General features: G+C 48.0%; 1 long non-coding RNA gene across 2 annotated transcripts; it reads left to right on the forward strand.

Moving 5' to 3' along the window:
• Positions 1-282: 282 nt before the first annotated feature.
• Positions 283-4460, forward strand: LOC140704650 (uncharacterized). Of its 2 annotated transcripts, XR_013541225.1 has the most exons (4): positions 283-1099; positions 1673-1989; positions 2552-2693; positions 3654-4460. It is a non-coding gene; the product is annotated as an uncharacterized LOC140704650 (long non-coding RNA). The 2 variants fall into 2 exon arrangements; XR_013541224.1 differs by lacking the exon at positions 283-1099 and having other exon boundaries at positions 1579-1989.
• The last annotated feature ends 484 nt before the right edge of the window (positions 4461-4944 follow it).

The following is a 4944-nucleotide window of genomic DNA, read 5'->3' on the forward strand; positions in this document are numbered from 1 at the left end:
TTCTGGAATGGCCGGAGAGGACAGCCCCAATCAGCTGGAGTGGGGGTAACCTGGCCGATAACATCTGGATGAGTCCCCCCTGTTCCCGCCCATTTGCCACGCACTAAACTTACTCAGCCACCAGCCTCGGCTTCATGAACCTGGGCATCATGAACCCATCCAGGCACAGTGCCATTCACAAAAGTGAAAGTTCCCTGGGCATTACCAGAGGCTATCATGTTAACGGCATTTATGAAAGATTTCTCACTTCCCCTTTCACCTTTTTACAGCCGTGACCCTCCCTACCAAGGCTGCAGCAGGCAGGGCTGGAACCAGGGATCTGCTGGAGAAGCATCCAGAAACCCATCAGTCAAAAAGACTGCATTCGGCCAGAGGGCGTGTCAAGGGCATCACCACACCGTCGTCTGCCTGTCTTCAGAGAGACCCTTGCCTCCCTGGTGCCAGCAGTGGGGGAGTTCAAAAGCGTTTAAAACTCAGTCCCTCTCCCTGACTCAGAGATTCCTGGTTTTGGCACCAGGAAAGCTGCCACTCTAACCATCTTTCAGAAAACAGAGCAGAGGAAAGACCAGAGAGTCCCTGGGAGCAAAAGAGCAGTTTATTTTGAGCTCAAAAATCACAAACAGTCACAAATGCATTTTGTGTGAATTCAAGTGTACCTACATGTTCAGCTACCTGTTTATATATTTTGGATGTCTTATTCACTTCACAGCTACAAAAAGAGTGGAAAGGAAAGAAAGAAGGCTCAGGCAATGAGGGAGCCATCCTGGCTGTGAAGAATGCTTTCTATAGGCCTTGAAACTGGGGAGGAATTTTTTGGCTTTCCTTGGTGTGCTAATTAGGCACACCTGGTGACCTCCAGGAGCTACTCTTCCAGGCGTTACCAATTAGTTGGCTTCAGAAAGGACTGCAGCTGATTGGTTGGAAAGGCTGCAGGCTCTGATGGAGGGAGATGGGATAGAAGGCCAGCCAGAGGAAATGGCTGAGCTCAGCAGTTCTGGGCTGCAGCTTTGTTCTGTTTGGAACATGTCCTCCAGCCTCCTGTTATGAGGAACTCTGCTTGAGCACTGGAACCATGTTACTCTGTGGGGAGAGCCGAGAGGTAAGAAGCTGTTATTGTTTTTGGTGGGAACAGCTTTTAGCTGCCTAAATCTCAGAATAGTTTTTATCCTTAAAGTTGCTTTTGAGCCTGGATGTGCTTTTGCATCACCCTGGCTCAAAGTATGACTAAAGTCGTCAGTGCATCCTCTCTGTAAGAGGCTTCCCACTTCACTAATAGTGAACCTGGAAGAGTCTAGGGGGAAAAAAACAATTAAGCTGGGTCAGCAGTTCCTTTCAACTGGGTTACCTTTGCTTGGTTATTCAGGGGAATGCATTTCCCCCGAACAGTGTTGACTTTGCTGTTAGGTCTTTGAGTATTGATTAGGCAGAAGACTTGTTCAGCTTCCTTTATTTCAGGTGGGCCCTTTTGATGGCCTTGCTTTTGCCTCCCATCCATTGGGGGCATTCCTAGCCGGTGCAATAAAAGGGCCTTTGACTCTCTCTGCATGCAAGGCTTAGTCTGAGCTGTAGGTAGGCAGCACAGCAGTTCTCTCTCTCTTTCTCTAGCCATGCCTTCGCTGGTTCTCAAGTTTGATGGTGTCTCTCTTTCTCTGTCTGCCTTTCCTCCTCCAAGGTAGAGTGAGGCGTGGACAGGGCGCTTTACCAGAGCTGCTGCCTATGGCAACTGGATGTGTCCCCCCAAGGCGGAGGCCAGGGACCTTCTCTGCCCCACAGCCTCTTTCGTGAAGGGCCTGCAAGCCCCGCCCAGCGAAGGGAAAGCCTCGTCCTCCGCTCTCTCACCACCCAAATCGCCCTGGGAGGATTCCCACGAAGGCCGGCGCTGCTCCGCCCTGAGGCAGGGCACAAGCCCGTTGCCGAGCAACCCTCCGGCATCCTCCGGCCTGGCGTGCTCTGGTGGAAGGGGCATCGGCAGCTGGCCAGGCAAGGCAGGTAGGTCGCTGCGCCTGGCGGGAGAGGGTGGTGACCCTTTGGACCGAGGGCTGGGCTCTTGGCCCCAGTCAGTGCAGGTTCTTGTTTCATTACCCTAGTGTTGGAGCAGTCCGCAGTTTGCAAAGACCAGGAGTGGGGAGGGGGGTGGAAGAAAATGCCAGCCCAGGGGCTGCCTTGTTGACTGCCACCTCTTTCTGTCTGTCTCTCTTTTTCCCTTCAAAGGTCCCAGCTTGCTTGGGGGGTGCATTGGGGGCGGGAGTCACCCTTGTAGAGTCTCTTCTAAACTGATCATTTCCGCAGGGCTTTTTGATCTTAAGTGTCTGGAGGGGATCAAACCCCTTCATCTAAGGTATGATAAGGAAAAGATTGCACAGTTTTTGACTGCTTTCCTTTTCAGTTTAAGGTGTTAAGAGGTACATTTTCCCCCTATTTCATATTGTCCATATGAAGCAATACATGAAGATATAGGTTATGTTAAGAGTGTACTTATTGTTTTGCATGTTATGTCTTGACAGCTGCTGCATTGTCATTTTGGTTTATTTGGTGTGTATTGTGTTTTCAGACTTTTGAAGTACGTCTGTGCGCCAATGGTTGAATGAGCATAATGGGTAGCATGGAAGAAACATGGCAGAAACGGGATGCCAAATGCTATGATTGTCCAGTTGAAATGAAAACTCTTGACTGAAAACTGTTGAATAAGTCAGGTAAACCTTAGAAGGGAGTATTTCTTTTCTTCTTCATTTTAAAGAAACTTATTTAAGGCACGTAAAATAAACACATGTACAGCATTTTTTAAAAAAATTAAAACAAAATCAGTAGTGGGCAAAGTATCATTAAAACAGTGGCAAAGGTAAATCTGTTCTTGCACAGTACGTCATTAAAAGCTGGTTGGAATTGGACTGTCTTCACAGTCTGTCCAGGAGCTATTAAGGGACGTGTGTCGCAAGGCCTTTTCCGTTCATAGCAAACCAGATGTGCCTGCCAAATGCCTCTCTAAGAGTGCAAGCGACTTTTCAGGTTCAGAGAAAGGATGCATCTGAGCCGCCTTTACAGAGATAAAGAAACGTGGGATTGGACAATGTTATGACATTGTAAATTCTTTTTGAAAGTTCTCCACCTGATGTTGAGAACATGGTTATGAATAGGTGAAAACTCGTGTTCATCCATGTAAGGATCAAAGACTAGGAGAGCGTACACGGCATCACTTAGGTTACTTCAGAATAAAAAAAAATAAAAGCAGCAGTCAAAAAGAGTGAATGAGAGCGTTTCGGGAGTTAAGATCAAAGCATACAGTTGATTCAGGATTGTCAAATGGCCAAAATAAAGGTGCATTTTCCCACATTTACACTATTCTCATCTGACAGTTTTTTCCTTATGTAAAGAAGAAAGATCTTCTGTGCCAGATTTTAAATTTCTATTCTACATATCTCATTCTAATAATCTTGACTGATTTTTCATGGATGAAAATGTTAGGGTTCTAGTGCCTCCAGTGTGTTTTTCTGCTTAGAGCTGTGTTGCCAAATGCAAACTCTTAACAATGCAGGTGTGTTGCCTTTAATGCTTTTGTGAACTTGCAGCAGAAGTATTTCAGTGCAAAAGTACTTATTCCTGGAAAAAAATCAGTGTTCTGACCATTGCAATTTTGTCTTCTTTTCTCCCTGCAGAATGTCAGAGATGTGCACTTTGCATTAGAAAGCTCAGTGAGCCATCAAATGCAAGCACATGAACTCTTGGAGTGACAGCATATAAAACAAAGTGGCTTCTGCATCTGCTGAAACGTCTCATGCCTGAGAGACATCCTAGACTGCAGTGATCACGAAACGAAAAGGCTAAAGGTTTAGGTGATCACAGAACAAAGAGAAAGCAATTAACCTTAGAGAGAAGCAAGAAGTCAGTGGACATGTAGATGTCCGCCAGCGGAATTCCTTAGGCAAGGCCCTGAGAACTCCCTTTTATGAACCTTAACAAGCTTACAGATTGTTGACAGAATTCAGATGGGACACTAGTTACCTCATGGCCACTCAGGATAAGCCGGAGAAATCCTTTGAAGTTACGCTCTAACTCTAAGGGAAAATAGGCAGAATGGGTGAGTCACCCCGCCCCGTCAGGAGTCGCTCTCACTATGCCAGGAGAGTGTACTCTGCACTGAAGAACAGACATCAGCTAGTGACCTGGAGGGGAGCGTTCCCACACTAGACCATATGGAAGTGCTATATTTGCCAAACCTGAACTTGAAACATAGTCCAGCCATTCTTTTGTCTTTCAACCTGTGGCCAACGACCATTGGCAAAACGAGGGGAAAATGCCTCCTTATGAGATACTTGAGTTGGCACCCTTGATAGCAAAAGAAAAAGAATAGAACACAGCTGGCATCAGGAAGGGATGTGTGTTGGGGAGGAAATGACCTGAGAGGGGAAAGACAGATGGTGTGGCAAGCATTGAATGATAGAAATTCCTCGGGGGGTGGGGGAGAGAACCAAACTTGTGGGGCGGGGGAGGAAATGGACAGGGCTTGGGTCATGGAGGGAATGAATGCAGAATGGGGGGTGGGGAACCACGGTCATGGTGGCCGGAAAAATACGGGGGGATAGACAGGGCTCGCGTCGAGGAGGGAATGAGGGGTGTGGAGGGGACAGAACCACACTTGAGTTGGGCAGGAAAAGGCCATGGGCATTAGATGAGATGCGTCGAGGAGGGACTGACGAGAGCGGGGTGGGTGGGAGGGACCATGCGTGGGCTGGGCCAGAAAGGCAGGGTGGGGATAGAGAGGGCTTGAGGGCAGGAGAGAGAAGAGGGTTGAAGGTGAAGGGGGATTTGTGGTAGGCAGGGCGCGCAGCGGGGAGCAGAGGGGGCATTGCGGGAGGGTGTGTGAAAGGAAAGGGGTGGTCCTGGGAGTGGAGAGGGATGGACAAGAGGGGTTTATTTGCATAATAGAGATGAATGAGAAGAAGGGAA

Source organism: Pogona vitticeps, chromosome 2 (assembly GCF_051106095.1).
Source record: "Pogona vitticeps strain Pit_001003342236 chromosome 2, PviZW2.1, whole genome shotgun sequence".
NCBI classification, from domain to species: Eukaryota; Metazoa; Chordata; class Lepidosauria; order Squamata; family Agamidae; genus Pogona; species Pogona vitticeps.